The sequence below is a fragment of the Anomaloglossus baeobatrachus genome, chromosome 4 (genome assembly GCF_048569485.1).
Source record: "Anomaloglossus baeobatrachus isolate aAnoBae1 chromosome 4, aAnoBae1.hap1, whole genome shotgun sequence".
NCBI lineage: Eukaryota > Metazoa > Chordata > Amphibia > Anura > Aromobatidae > Anomaloglossus > Anomaloglossus baeobatrachus.
In genome coordinates this window covers 677,858,275-677,874,056 of record NC_134356.1, presented here as the reverse complement: position 1 = coordinate 677,874,056, position 15,782 = coordinate 677,858,275, and the positions used below count along the sequence as shown (strand labels likewise).

At 37.7% G+C, this 15,782-nt stretch overlaps 10 non-coding genes across 10 annotated transcripts; all 10 read left to right on the top strand.

Moving 5' to 3' along the window:
* Positions 1-4,641: 4,641 nt before the first annotated feature.
* On the top strand, positions 4,642-4,713 carry TRNAW-CCA (transfer RNA tryptophan (anticodon CCA)). The gene has a single exon. It is a non-coding gene; the product is annotated as a tRNA-Trp (tRNA).
* Positions 4,714-6,195: 1,482 nt separating this feature from the next.
* On the top strand, positions 6,196-6,267 carry TRNAW-CCA (transfer RNA tryptophan (anticodon CCA)). The gene has a single exon. It is a non-coding gene; the product is annotated as a tRNA-Trp (tRNA).
* Positions 6,268-7,749: 1,482 nt separating this feature from the next.
* On the top strand, positions 7,750-7,821 carry TRNAR-CCU (transfer RNA arginine (anticodon CCU)). Its single transcript has one exon. It is a non-coding gene; the product is annotated as a tRNA-Arg (tRNA).
* Positions 7,822-9,312: 1,491 nt separating this feature from the next.
* TRNAW-CCA (transfer RNA tryptophan (anticodon CCA)) lies at positions 9,313-9,384 on the top strand. Its single transcript has one exon. It is a non-coding gene; the product is annotated as a tRNA-Trp (tRNA).
* Positions 9,385-10,095: 711 nt separating this feature from the next.
* Positions 10,096-10,167, top strand: TRNAW-CCA (transfer RNA tryptophan (anticodon CCA)). The gene has a single exon. It is a non-coding gene; the product is annotated as a tRNA-Trp (tRNA).
* A 711-nt stretch (positions 10,168-10,878) lies between these two features.
* TRNAW-CCA (transfer RNA tryptophan (anticodon CCA)) lies at positions 10,879-10,950 on the top strand. The gene has a single exon. It is a non-coding gene; the product is annotated as a tRNA-Trp (tRNA).
* A 1,494-nt stretch (positions 10,951-12,444) lies between these two features.
* TRNAW-CCA (transfer RNA tryptophan (anticodon CCA)) lies at positions 12,445-12,516 on the top strand. Its single transcript has one exon. It is a non-coding gene; the product is annotated as a tRNA-Trp (tRNA).
* Positions 12,517-14,010: 1,494 nt separating this feature from the next.
* On the top strand, positions 14,011-14,082 carry TRNAW-CCA (transfer RNA tryptophan (anticodon CCA)). Its single transcript has one exon. It is a non-coding gene; the product is annotated as a tRNA-Trp (tRNA).
* Positions 14,083-14,793: 711 nt separating this feature from the next.
* TRNAW-CCA (transfer RNA tryptophan (anticodon CCA)) lies at positions 14,794-14,865 on the top strand. The gene has a single exon. It is a non-coding gene; the product is annotated as a tRNA-Trp (tRNA).
* Positions 14,866-15,576: 711 nt separating this feature from the next.
* On the top strand, positions 15,577-15,648 carry TRNAC-ACA (transfer RNA cysteine (anticodon ACA)). Its single transcript has one exon. It is a non-coding gene; the product is annotated as a tRNA-Cys (tRNA).
* Positions 15,649-15,782: the final 134 nt, after the last annotated feature.

Here is a 15,782-nt window from a genome sequence, read left to right as displayed (position 1 = left end):
CAGGCACTTTGCTTGGTAGGTCGTCAGTTGGTTTGGAAGGGGAAACAAGTGAGTGTGTACAGCTCTCTCAGACATCGATAGCACCAACGTTGGATGAAGGCAACATCATGTCTCCGCCTGCACTTTCCTCACAAACCTGCATTTTTCCAGGGACACCCTACTTAACACCGTCTACACACAGCAGCCAGATCTCTGTCCCTCAGATGTGGTCAAATAAAAGGCCACTTCCTGCGACCCATGACAAAGCTAAGAGGTTGACTCTATCCCTCTGTAAGCTCTTGGCTACCGAAATGCTGCCTTTCCGCCTGGTGGACACACAGGATTTTAGAGACCTTATGTCTGTCGCTGTGCCCCAGTACCATATGCCTAGTCGCCACTACTTCTCTAAGAAAGGTGTGCCCGCGCTACACCAGCATGTCGCACACAACATCACCGCTTCCTTGAGAAACTCTGTGTGTGAATGGGTGCATTTCACCACCGATACTTGGACCAGTAAGCATGGACAGAGACGTTACATGTCACTGACTGGGCACTGGGTAACTATGGTGATAGATGTTGAAGGGGCTGCTGCACAAGTCTTGCCGTCCCCACGACTTGTGTGTCAATCCTCTGTCTGTCCAAGTTGCGCCACTGCTTCTGCCTCCTCCACCTCATCTGGGTCCTCCACCTCCACCCCAAGCCTGCCTGGTCAGGCCACCAGCGTTCTCACTGCGCAGAAGGAATCACGCACGCCTCATTACTATGCTGGCAGCAGAGCGCAACGGCATCAGGCGGTCTTTAGCTTGACATGTCTTGGGAATAAGAGTCACACAGCTGAGGAGTTGTGGTCAGCTCTGCGGTCCGAGTTTAATAAATGGTTGTCTCCGCTCAACCTGCAGCCTGGTAAGGCCGTGTGTGACAATGCTGCAAACCTGGGTGCCGCCCTTCGCCTGGGCAAGGTGACACACGTGCCTTGTATGGCTCACGTGTTGAACCTTGTTGTCCAGCAATTTTTAACACACTATCCCGGCCTAGATGGCCTTCTGAACAGGGCACAAAAACTGTCTGCTCACTTCCGCCATTCAAGCGCCGCAGCTGAGCGACTTGCATCGCTCCAGAAGTCTTTCGGCCTGCCGGTTCATCGCCTGAAATGCGATGTGGCGACACGCTGGAATTCAACTCTCCACATGTTACAGCGACTGTGGCAGCACCGCCGAGCCCTGGTGCAATATGTCATGACGTATAGCCCGGGCCAACGAGATGCAGAGGTGGGGCAGATCACCCTGATGGAGTGGTCTCAGATCAAGGACCTATGCACCCTTCTGCACAGTTTCGACATGGCGACGAATATGTTTAGCGCTGACAATGCCATTATCAGCATGACAATTCCAGTCATTTACATGCTGGAGCACACGCTAAACACTATTCGGAGTCAGGGGGTGGGACAACAGGAAGGGGAGGAACTACAGGAGGATTCATATGCGCAAGGGACAACAACATTACCAAGGTCCAGACGTTCATCATCACCAACGCGGCAGGCATGGGACCATGGGGGACAGGGATAAACAAGGGCGCATGGTAGCAGGCTAAATGTTGAGGAAGGTGCAGGACAACATGAAGAAATGGAGGACGAACTGTCCATGGACATGGAAGACTCAGCGGATGAGGGAGACCTTGGTCAAATTTCTGTTGAAAGAGGTTGGGGGGAGTTGTCAGAGGAAGAAAGAACGGTTAGCACCTCTATGCCACAAACACAGCGTGGACTTGGTCCGCATGGCTGCGCAAGACACATAAGTGCCTTCTTGTTGCACTACCTCCAACATGACCCTCGTATTGTCAAAATTAGAAGTGATGATGACAACTGGATTGCCACACTATTAGATTGCCGGTACAAGTCCAAATTTTGTGACATAATTCCAGCCATAGAAAGGGACGCACGTATGCAGGAGTATCAGCAGAAGCTGTTACTCGATCTTAGCTCGGCTTTTCCACCAAACAACCGTTCAGGTGCAGGTAGTGATTCTCCCAGTTGTAACTTGCCAAACATGGGACGGTCTCGTCATCTTCAACAGTCTACCCGTACCAGTAGGACCGTATCTGGTGCTGGTAACAGCAATTTTATGGAATCTTTTCATAATATTTTTAGACCCTCCTTTGCAAGGCCACCAGAGACAACAAGTCTGACACATAGTCAACGGCTGGAGAGGATGATACAGGAGTATCTCCAAATGAACATCGATGCCATGACTTTGCAAATGGAGCCTTGCTCATTTTGGGCTTCAAATCTAGAAAAATGGCCAGAGCTATCCAGTTACGCCTTGGAGATTTTGTCGTGTCCAGCTGCCAGCGTTGTCTCTGAACGTGTCTTCAGTGCTGCTGGGTGTGTGCTGACAGATAAGCGCACGCGTCTGTCCAGTGACAATGTGGACAGACTGATGTTCATCAAAATGAACAAGTCATGGATCCAGAAGGAATTTACTACCCCTGTGTCATCCTGGGGAGAGTAAATGCTTGTGGATTTGGAATGTGCTTGATGCAAATCAAAACATCCTGTTTGCAACTAGGGCACAAGTGCTGCCACTGAAGGGGTGGGTGTGTGTGTGGCCCAATTTTTGGAAAAAAGGGAGACTCCGCTTGGAGTAACCCTTGCTTGCTGTGTTTTTTAAAAGGAGCTAAGATGAACAAGTCATGGTTCAGCAAAGACTTTTACCTACCCCGGTGTCATCCTGGGGACGGTTAATTATGGCGTATTTTTGAATGTGCTCGATGCAAATCTAGCTGTGAAGTGTACAACTGGGGCACAACTGCTGCCACTGAAGGGGTGGGTGTGTGTGGGGCCCAATTTTTGGAAAAAAGGGAGACTCCGCTTGGAGTAACCCTTGCTTGCTGTGTTTTTTAAAAGGAGCCAAGATGAACAAGTCATGGTTCAGCAAAGACTTTTACCTACCCCGGTGTCATCCTGGGGACGGTTAAGAATGGCGTATTTTTGAATGTGCTCGATGCAAATCTAGCTGTGAAGTGTACAACTGGGGCACAACTGCTGCCACTGAAGGGGTGGGTGTGTATGGGGGCCCAATTTTTGGAAAAAAGGGAGACTCCGCTTGGAGTAATGCTTGCTTGCTGTGTTTTTTAAACGGAGCCAAGATGAACAAGTCATGGTTCAGCAAAGACTTTTACCTACCCCGGTGTCATCCTGGGGACGGTTAAGAATGGCATATTTTTGAATGTGCTTGATGCAAATCTAGCTGTGAAGTGTACAACTAGGGCACAACTGCTGCCACTGAAGGGGTGGGTGTGTTTGGGGCCCAATTTTTGGAAAAAAGGGAAACTCTGCTTGGAGTAACCCTTGCTTGATGTGTTTTTTAAAAGGAGCCAAGATGAACAGAGCTGGGATCAGGAAAGACTTTGCTACCTACCCCGGTGTCATCCTGGGGACGGTTAATTATGGCGTATTTTTGAATGTGCTTGATGCAAATCTAGCTGTGAATTGTACAACTGGGGCACAACTGCTGCCACTGAAGGGGTGGGTGTGTGTGGGGCCCAATTTTTGGAAAAAAGGGAGACTCCGCTTGGAGTAACCCTTGCTTGCTGTGTTTTTTAAAAGGAGCCAAGATGAACAAGTCATGGTTCAGCAAAGACTTTTACCTACCCCGGTGTCATCCTGGGGACGGTTAAGAATGGCGTATTTTTGAATGTGCTCGATGCAAATCTAGCTGTGAAGTGTACAACTGGGGCACAAGTGCTGCCACTGAAGGGGTGGGTGTGTGTGGGGCCCAATTTTTGGAAAAAAGGGAGACTCCGCTTGGAGTAACCCTTGCTTGATGTGTTTTTTAAAAGGAGCCAAGATGAACAGAGCTGGGATCAGGAAAGACTTTGCTACCTACCCCGGTGTCATCCTGGGGACGGTTAATTATGGCGTATTTTTGAATGTGCTTGATGCAAATCTAGCTGTGAAGTGTACAACTGGGGCACAACTGCTGCCACTGAAGAGGTGGGTGTGTGTGGGGCCCAATGTTTGGAAAAAAGGGAGACTCCGCTTGGAGTAACCCTTGCTTGCTGTGTTTTTTAAAAGGAGCCAAGATGAACAAGTCATGGTTCAGCAAAGACTTTTACCTATCCCGGTGTCATCCTAGGGACGGTTAATTATGGCGTATTTTTGAATGTGCTCGATGCAAATCTAGATGTGAAGTGTACAACTGGGGCACAAGTGCTGCCACTGAAGGGGAGAGTGTCTGTGTGGCCCAATTTTTGGAAAAAAGGGAGACTCCGCTTGGAGTCACCTTGCGGTGTTTTACATGATTTTAGAAGGGCGTGCCATGCCTATATCTGTGTCTCATTTTTTTCCTTGTCCTGCTCTTTTGTTTTCGCATGAGTATATGTCCTTGTCACTTTTCCATGTGTTTGTGTTGTGTTGTGAGTTGTTTGTCACCTTTTGAATACCTTTGAGGGTGTTTTCTAGGTGTTTTTTATGTGTTTGTGAATGCTTGCCATTGTTTCCTATGCGGTTCGAGTTCGGTTCGTCGAACGTTCGACGAACCGAACTCGAACGGGGCCTAAGTTCGGCGAACCGACCTCGAGCCGAACCGGGACCGGTTCGCTCATCTCTAGTAAAGAATCAAATAATATTCATATTTAATCTTGTCAAACGCTTATCTTACAGCTGACCTCGTGGCGCAACGGTAGCGCGTCTGACTCCACATCAGAAGGTTGCGCGTTCAAATCACGTCGTGGTCAATCGTCTGTTTCTGTTTTTGAAAAATTAGGAAATACAACCATTTTCTACATTCATGTCATAAACGGAATTACTTAAACCTCACGAAAAAAGTTGAAGCCATATTTCCACACAGTGTCTGAAAGAGTCATCTATTAAAATTTTACAATAAAGAAATCTTCTGAACAATACTGTGATGACAAGAATTTTTGGGAATCCAGATCTGACCATTATAACTTAAAATCACCTCAACATCACTAACAATTTTGTCTTTGTATATATGAAGAAACATGGTCCTCAACTAGATTCTGAATGAGAAATGTAAACCTTTCTTCCTAATAGCAATATGTTAACTCATTCTTGTAGTTTTAGAGTATGGCTAAAAGAATAAAAAAAGTCTATACAAATGATATATAAAAATGTTCCAATCTTTATGAAACAAGCATTTTTCTAAATGAAATATTCCTGGCAAAAATAAACTGACATATGTTTCTAACTTTATCTTTTGATGTAACATTCGTGTGCCTGACTCATGGAATCACAAAGATGATAATTTCTAGATTCCGATCTTAAACTGGAAATCCCTGAATATTAAGATTAAGATGCTCAATCATCCTTGTTTATGTCGTTTTATGATGGTGCGTAAAAGTAGTTACTTTCTGGAACATCTAATGCTAAAGAATCAAATAATAATCAGATTTAATATTGTCAAACACTTATCTTTCAGCTGACCTCATGGCGCAACAGTAGCGTGTCTGACTCCTGATCAAAAGGTTGCGTATTCAAATCACGTCGGCGTCAATAGTCTGTTCCTGTTTTTGAAAAATTAGAAAATTCAACCATTTTCTACATTCATGTCATAAACGGAACCACTTAAACCTCCTGAAAAAAGTTGAAGCCATATTTCCACACAGTGTCTGAAAGAGTCATCTTTTAAAATTTTACAAGAAAGAAATCTTCTGAACAATACTGTGATGACGAGAATTTTTGGGAATCCAGATCTGACCATTATAACTTAAAATCACCTCAACATCACCAACAATTTGGTCTTTGTATATATGAAGAAACATGGTCCTCAACTAGATTCTGAATGTGAAATGTAAACCTTTCTTCCTAATAGCAATATGTTAACTCATTCTTGTTTTTGTAGTTTTGGAGTATGGCCAAAAGAATAAAAAAGTCTATACAAATGATATATAAAAATTTTCCAATCTTTATGAAACAAGCATTTTTCTAAATGAAATGTTATGGCAAAAATAAACTGAGATATGTTTCTAACTTTATCTTTTGATGTAACATTCGTGTGCCTGACTCATGGAATCACAAAGATGATAATTTCTAGATTCTAATCTTAAACTGGAAATCCCTGAATATTAAGATGCTCAATCATCCTTGTTTATGTCGTTTTATGATGGTGCGTAAAAGTAGTTACTTTCTGGAACATCTAATGGTAAAGAATCAAATAATATTCAGATTTAATCTTGTCAAGCACTTATCTTTCAGCTGACTTTGTGGCGCAACGGTAGCGCGTCTGACTCCAGATCAGAAGGTTGCGTGTTCAAATCACGTCGGGGTCAATAGGTTGTTCCTGTTTTTGAAAAATTAGTAAATACAACCATTTTCTACATTCATGTCATAAACGGAACCACTTAAACCTCCTGAAAAAAGATGAAGCCATATTTCCACACAGTGTCTGAAAGAGTCATCTTTTAAAATTTTACAATAAAGAAATCTTCTGAACAATCCTGTGATGACGAGAACTTTTGGGAATCCAGATCTGACCATTATAACTTAAAATCACCTCAACATCACCAACAATTTGGTCTTTCTACATATGAAGAAACATGGTCCTCAACTAGATTCTGAATGTGAAATGTAAACCTTTCTTCCTAACAGCAATATGTTAACTCATTCTTGTGTTTGTAGTTTTGGAGTATGGCTAAAAGAATAAAAAAGTCTATACAAATGATATATAAAAATGTTCCAATCTTTATGAAACAAGCATTTTTCTAAATGAAATGTTCCTGGCAAAAATAAACTGACATATGTTTCTAACTTTATCTTTTGATGTAACATTTGTGTGCCTGACTCCTGGAATCACAAAGATGATAATTTCTAGATTCCGATCTTAAACTGGAAATCCCTGAATATTAAGATGGTCAATCATCCTTGTTTATGTCGATTTATGATGATGCGTAAAAGTAGTTACTTTCTGGAACATCTAATGGTAAAGAATCAAATAATATTCAGATATAATCTTGTCAAAGACTTATCTTTCAGCTGACCTGGTGGCGCAACGGTAGCGCGCTTGACTCCAGATTAGAAAGTTGTGTGCTCAAAACACATCGAGGTCAATAGTCTGTTCCTGTATTTGAAAAATTAGGAAATACAACCATTTTCTACATTCATGTCATAAACGGAACCACTTAAACCTCCTGAAAAGAGTTGAAGCCATATTTCCACACAGTTTCTGAAAGAGTCATCTTTTAAAATTTTACAATAAAGAAATCTTCTGAAAAATACTGTGATGACGAGAATTTTTGGGAATCCAGATCTGACCATTATAACTTAAAATCACCTCAGCATCACTAACAATTTTGTCTTTGTATATATGAAGAAACATGGTCCTCAACTAGATTCTGAATGTGAAATGTAAACCTTTCTTCCTAATAGCAATATGTTAGCTCATTCTTGTAGTTTTCGAGTATGGCTCAAAGAACAAAAAAGTCTATACAAATGATATATAAAAATTTTCCAATCTTTATGAAACAAGCATTTTTTTAAATGAAATGTTCCTGGCAAAAATAAACTGACATATGCTTCTAACTTTATCTTTTGATGTAACATTCGTGTGCCTGACTCATGGAATCACAAAGATGATAATTTCTAGATTCCGATCTTAAACTGCAAATCCCTGAATATTAAGATTAAGATGCTCAATCATCCTTGTTTATGTCGTTTTATGATGGTGCGTAAAAGTAGTTACTTTCTGGAACATCTAGTGGTAAAGAATCAAATAATATTCAGATTTGATCTTGTCAAACATTTATTTTTCAGCTGACCTCGAGGCGCAATGGTAGCGCGTCTGACTCCTAATCAGAAGGTTCCGTGTTCAAATCACGTCGTAGTCAATCGTCTGATCCGGTTTTTGAAAAATAAGGAAATACAACCATTTTCTACATTCATGTCATAAACGGAACCACTTAAACCTCCTGAAAAAAGTTGAAGCCATATTTCCACACAGTGTCTGAGTCATCTTTTAAAATTTTACAAGAAAGAAATCTTCTGAACAATACTGTGATGACGAGAACTTTTGGGAATCCAGATCTGACCATTATAACTTAAAATCACCTCGACATAACCAACAATTTGGTCTTTCTACATATGAAGAAACATGGTCCTCAACTAGATTCTGAATGTGAAATGTAAACCATTCTTCCTAATAGCAATATGTTAACTCATTCTTGTTTTTGTAGTTTTGGAGTATGGCTAAAAGAATGAAAAAGTCTATACAAATGATATTTAAAAAATTTCCAATCTTTATGAAACAAGCATTTTTCTAAATGAAATGTTCCTGGCAAAAATAAACTGACATATGTTTCTAACTTTATCTTTTGATGTAACATTCGTGTGCCTGACTCCTGGAATCACAAAGATGATAATTTCTAGATTCCGATCTTAAACTGGAAATCCCTGAATATTAAGATTAAGATGCTCAATCATCCTTGTTTATGTCGTTTCATGATGGTGCGTAAAAGTAGTTACTTTCTGGAACATCTAATGGTAAAGAATCAAATAATGTTCAGATTTAATCTTGTCAAACACTTAACTTTCAGCTGACCTCGTGGCGCAACGGTAGAGCGTCTGACTCCAGATCAGAAGGTTGTGTGTTCAAATCACTTCGGTGTCAATAGTTTGTTCCTGTTTTTGAAAAATTAGGAAATACAACCATTTTCTACATTCATGTCATAAACGGAACCACTTAAACCTCCCCAAAAAAAGTTGAAGCCATATTTCCACACAGTGTTTGAAAGAGTCATCTTTTAAAATTTTACAATAAAGAAATCTTCTGAACAATACTGTGATGACGAGAATTTTTGGGAATCCAGATCTGACCATTATAACTTAAAATCACCTCAACATCACCAACAATTTTGTCTTTGTATATATGAAGAAACATGGTCCTTAACTAGATTCTGAATGTGAAATGTAAACCTTTCTTCCTAATAGCAATATGTTAACACATTCTTGTTTTTGTAGTTTTGGAGTATGGCTTAAAGAATGAAAAAGTCTATACAAATGATATATAAAAATTTTCCAATCTTTATGAAACAAGCATTTTTCTAAATGAAATGTTCCTGGCAAAAATAAACTGAGATATGTTTCTAACTTTATCTTTTCATGTAACATTCGTGTGCCTGACTCATGGAATCACAAAGATGATCATTTCTAGATTCCAATCTTAAACTGGAAATCCCTGAATATTAGGATTAAGATGCTCAATCATCCTTGTTTATGTCGTTTTTTGATGGTGCGTAAAAGTAGTTACTTTCTGGAACATCTAATGGTAAAGAATCAAATAATATTCAGATTTAATCTTGTCAAACACTTATCTTTCAGCTGACCTCGTGGCGCAACGGTAGCGCGTCTGACTCCAGATCGGAAGGTTGCGTGTTCAAATCACGTCGGGGTCAATAGTCTGTTCCTGTTTTTGAAAAATTAGGGAATACAACCATTTTCTACATTCATGTGATGAACGGAACCACTTAGACCTCCTGAAAAAAGTTGAAGCCATATTTAAACACAGTGTCTGAAAGAGTCATCTTTTAAAACTTTACAAGAAAGAAATCTTCTGAACAATACTGTGATGACGAGAATGTTTGGGAATCCAGATCTGACCATTATAACTTAAAATCACCTCGACATCACCAACAATTTGGTCTTTGTATATATGAAGAAACATGGTCCTCAACTAGATTCTGGATGTTAAATGTAAACCTTTCTTCCTAATAGCAATATGTTAACTCATTCTTGTTTTTGTAGTTTTGGGGTATGGCTAAAAGAATAAAAAAGTCTATACAAATGATATATAAAAATTTTCCAATCTTTATGAAACAAGCATTTTTCTAAATGAAATGTTCCTGGCAAAATTAAACTGAGATATGTTTCTAACTTTATCTTTTGATGTAACATTCGTGTGCCTGACTCATGGAATCACAAAGATGATAATTTCTAGATTTTGATCTTAAACTGGAAATCCCTGAATATTAAGATTAAGATGCTAAATCATCCTTGTTTATGTCGTTTTATGATGGTGCGTAAAAGTAGTTACTTTCTGGAACATCTAATGGTAAAGAATCAAATAATATTCAGATTTTATCTTGTCAAACACTTATCTTTCAGTTGTCCTCGTGGCGCAACGGTAGCGCGTCTGACTCCAGATCAGAAGGTTGCGTGTTCAAATCACGTCGGGGTCCATAGTCTGTTCCTGTTTTTGAAAAATTAGGAAATACAACCATTTTCTACATTCATGTCATGAACGGAACCACTTAGACCTCCTGAAAAAAGTTGAAGCCATATTTAAACACAGTGTCTGAAAGAGTCATCTTTTAAAACTTTACAAGAAAGAAATCTTCTGAACAATACTGTGATGACGAGAATTTTTGGGAATCCAGATCTGACCATTATAACTTAAAATTACCTCGACATCACCAACAATTTGGTCTTTGTATATATGAAGAAACATGGTCCTCAACTAGATTCTGTTTGTTAATAGTAAACCTTTCTTCCTAATAGCAATATGTTAACTCATTCTTGTTTTTGTAGTTTTGGGGTATGGCTAAAAGAATAAAAAAGTCTATACAAATGATATATAAAAATTTTCCAATCTTTATGAAACAAGCATTTTTCTAAATGAAATGTTCCTGGCAAAAATAAACTGAGATATGTTTCTAACTTTATCTTTTGATGTAACATTCGTGTGCCTGACTCATGGAATCACAAAGATGATAATTTCTAGATTCCTATCTTAAACTGGAAATCCCTGAATATTAAGATTAAGATGCTCAAACATCCTTGTTTATGTCGTTTTATGATGGTGCGTAAAAGTAGTTACTTTCTGGAACATCTAATGGTAAAGAATCAAATAATATTCAGATTTTATCTTGTCAAACACTTATCTTTCAGCTGACCTCGTGGCGCAACGGTAGCGCGTCTGACTCCAGATCAGAAGGTTGCGTGTTCAAATCACGTCGGGGTCAATAGTCTGTTCCTGTTTTTGAAAAATTAGGAAATACAACCATTTTCTACATTCATGTCATGAACTGAACCACTTAGACCTCCTGAAAAAAGTTTAAGCCATATTTAAACACAGTGTCTGAAAGAGTCATCTTTTAAAATTTTACAAGAAAGAAATCTTCTGAACAATACTGTGATGACGAGAATTTTTGGGAATCCAGATCTGACCATTATAACTTAAAATCACCTTGACATCACCAACAAGTTGGTCTTTGTATATATGAAGAAACATGGTCCTCAACTAGATTCTGGATGTTAAATGTAAACCTTTCTTCCTAATAGCAATATGTTAACTCTTTCTTGTTTTTGTAGTTTTAGGGTATGGCTAAAAGAATAAAAAAGTCTATACAAATGATATATAAAAATTTTCTAATCTTTATGAAACAAGCATTTTTCTAAATGAAATGTTCCTGGCAAAAATAAACTGAGATATGTTTCTAACTTTATCTTTTGATGTAACATTCGTGTGCCTGACTCATGGAATCACAAAGATGATAATTTCTAGATTCTGATCTTAAACTGGAAATCCCTGAATATTAAGATTAAGATGCTCAATCATCCTTGTTTATGTCGTTTTATGATGGTGCGTAAAAGTAGTTACTTTCTGGAACATCTAATGGTAAAGAATCAAATAATATTCAGATTTAATCTTGTCAAACACTTATCTTTCAGCTGACCTCGTGGCGCAACGGTAGCGCGTCTGACTTCAGATCAGAAGGTTGCGTGTTCAAATCACGTCGGGGTCAATAGTCTGTTCCTGTTTTTGAAAAATTAGGAAATACAACCATTTTCTACATTCATGTCATGAACGGAACCACTTAGACCTCCTGAAAAAAGTTGAAGCCATATTTAAACACAGTGTCTGAAAGAGTCATCTTTTAAAACTTTACAAGAAAGAAATCTTCTGAACAATACTGTGATGACGAGAATTTTTGGGAATCCAGATCTGACCATTATAACTTAAAATTACCTCGACATCACCAACAATTTGGTCTTTGTATATATGAAGAAACATGGTCCTCAACTAGATTCTGGATGTTAAATGTAAACCTTTCTTCCTAATGGCAATATTTTAACTCATTCTTGTTTTTGTAGTTTTGGGGTATGGCTAAAAGAATAAAAAAGTCTATACAAATGATATATAAAAATTTTCCAATCTTTATGAAACAAGCATTTTTCTAAATGAAATGTTCCTGGCAAAAATAAACTGAGATATGTTTCTAACTTTATCTTTTGATGTAACATTCGTGTGCCTGACTCATGGAATCGCAAAGATGATAATTTCTAGATTCCGATCTTAAACTGGAAATCCCTGAATATTAAGATTAGAATGCTCAATCATCCTTGTTTATGTCGTTTTATGATGGTGCGTAAAAGTAGATACTTTCTGGAACATCTAGTGGTAAAGAATCAAATAATATTCAGATTTAATCTTGTCAAACACTTATCTTTCAGCTGACCTCGTGGCGCAACGGTAGCGCGTCTGACTCCAGATCAGAAAGTTGCGTGTTCAAATCACGTCGGGGTCAATAGTCTGTTCCTGTTTTTGAAAAATTAGGAAATACAACCATTTTCTACATTCATGTCATGAACTGAACCACTTAGACCTCCTGAAAAAAGTTTAAGCCATATTTAAACACAGTGTCTGAAAGAGTCATCTTTTAAAACTTTACAAGAAAGAAATCTTCTGAACAATACTGTGATGACGAGAATTTTTGGGAATCCAGATCTGACCATTATAACTTAAAATCACCTCGACATCACCAACAATTTGGTTTTTGTATATATGAAGAAACATGGTCCTCAAATAGATTCCGGTTGTTAAATGTAAGCCTTTCTTCCTAATAGCAATTTTTTAACTCATTCTTGTTTTTGTAGTTTTAGGGTATGGCTAAAAGAATAAAAAAGTCTGTACAAATGATATATAAAAATTTTCCAATCTTTATGAAACAAGCATTTTTCTAAATGAAATGTTCCTGGCAAAAATAAACTGAGATATGTTTCTAACTTTATCTTTTGATGTAACATTCGTGTGCCTGACTCATGGAATCACAAAGATGATAATTTCTAGATTCTTATCTTAAACTGGAAATCCCTGAATATTAAGATTAAGATGCTCAATCATCCTTGTTTATGTCGTTTTATGATGGTGCGTAAAAGTAGTTACTTTCTGGAACATCTAATGGTAAAGAATCAAATAATATTCAGATTTTATCTTGTCAAACACTTATCGTTCAGCTGACCTCGTGGCGCAACGGTAGCGCGTCTGACTCCAGGTCGGAATGTTGCGTGTTCAAATCACGTCGGGGTCAATAGTCTGTTCCTGTTTTTGAAAAATTAGAAAATACAACCATTTTCTACATTCATGTCATGAACGGAACCACTTAGACCTCCTGAAAAAAGTTGAAGCCATATTTAAACACAGTGTCTGAAAGAGTCATCTTTTAAAACTTTACAAGAAAGAAATCTTCTGAACAATACTGTGATGACGAGAATTTTTGGGAATCCAGATCTGACCATTATAACTTAAAATCACCTCGACATCACCAACAATTTGGTTTTTGTATATATGAAGAAACATGGTCCTCAAATAGATTCCGGTTGTTAAATGTAAGCCTTTCTTCCTAATAGCAATTTTTTAACTCATTCTTGTTTTTGTAGTTTTGGAGTATGGCTAAAAGAATAAAAAAGTCTATACAAATGATATATAAAAATTTTCCAATCTTTATGAAACAAGCATTTTTCTAAATGAAATGTTCCTGGCAAAAATAAACTGAGATATGTTTCTAACTTTATCTTTTGATGTAACATTCGTGTGCCTGACTCATGGAATCAAAAAGATGATAATTTCTAGATTCTGATCTTAAACTGGAAATCCCTGAATATTAAGATTAAGATGCTCAATCATCCTTGTTTATGTCGTTTTATGATGGTGCGTAAAAGTAGTTACTTTCTGGAACATCTAATGGTAAAGAATCAAATAATATTCAGATTTAATCTTGTCAAACACTTATCTTTCAGCTGACCTCGTGGCGCAACGGTAGCGCGTCTGACTCCAGATCGGAAGGTTGCGTGTTCAAATCATGTCGGGGTCAATAGTCTGTTCCTGTTTTTGAAAAATTAGGGAATACAACCATTTTCTACATTCATGTGATGAACGGAACCACTTAGACCTCCTGAAAAAAGTTGAAGCCATATTTAAACACAGTGTCTGAAAGAGTCATCTTTTAAAACTTTACAAGAAAGAAATCTTCTGAACAATACTGTGATGACGAGAATTTTTGGGAATCCAGATCTGACCATTATAACTTAAAATCACCTCGACATCACCAACAATTTGGTCTTTGTATATATGAAGAAACATGGTCCTCAACTAGATTCTGGATGTTAAATGTAAACCTTTCTTCCTAATAGCAATATTTTAACTCATTCTTGTTTTTGTAGTTTTGGGGTATGGCTAAAAGAATAAAAAAGTCTATACAAATGATATATAAAAATTTTCCAATCTTTATGAAACAAGCATTTTTCTAAATGAAATGTTCCTGGCAAAAATAAACTGAGATATGTTTCTAACTTTATCTTTTGATGTAACATTCGTGTGCCTGACTCATGGAATCACAAAGATGATAATTTCTAGAGTCCGATCTTAAACTGGAAATCCCTGAATATTAAGATTAGAATGCTCAATCATCCTTGTTTATGTCATTTTATGATGGTGCGTAAAAGTAGTTACTTTCTGGAACATCTAATGGTAAAGAATCAAATAATATTCAGATTTAATCTTGTCAAACACTTATCTTTTAGCTGACCTCGTGGCGCAACGGTAGCGCGTCTGACTCCATATTAGAAGGTTGCGTGTTCAAATCACGTCGGGGTCAATAGTCTGTTCCTGTTTTTGAAAAATTAGGAAATACAACCATTTTCTACATTCATGGCATAAACAGAACCACTTAAACCTCCTGAAAAACGTTGAAGCCATATTTCCACACAGTGCCTGAAAGAGTCATCTTTCAAAATTTTACAATAAAGAAATCTTCTGAACAATACTGTGATAACGAGAATTTTTGGGAATCCAGATCTGACCATTATAACTTAAAATCACCTTGACATCACAAACAATTTGGTTTTTGTATATATGAAGAAACATGGTCCTCAAATAGATTCCGGATGTTAAATGTAAGCCTTTCTTCCTAATAGCAATATGTTAACTCATTCTTGTTTTTGTAGTTTTGGAGTATGGCTAAAAGAATAAAAAAGTCTATACAAATGATATATAAAAATTTTCCAATCTTTATGAAACAAGCATTTTTCTAAATGAAATGTTCCTGGCAAAAATAAACTGAGATATGTTTCTAACTTTATCTTTTGATGTAACATTCGTGTGCCTGACTCATGGAATCACAAAGATGATAATTTCTAGATTCTGATCTTAAACTGGAAATCCCTGAATATTAAGATTAAGATGCTCAATCATCCTTGTTTATGTCGTTTTATGATGGTGCGTAAAAGTAGTTACTTTCTGGAACATCTAATGGTAAAGAATCAAATAATATTCAGATTTAATCTTGTCAAACACTTATCTTTCAGCTGACCTCGTGGCGTAACGGTAGCGCGTCTGACTACAGATCAGAAAGTTGCGTGTTCAAATCACGTCGGGGTCAATAGTCTGTTCCTGTTTTTGAAAAATTAGAAAATACAACCATTTTCTACATTCTTGTCATCAACGGAACCACTTAAACCTCCTGAAAAAAGTTGAAGCCATATTTCCACACAGTGTCTGAAAGAGTCATCTTTT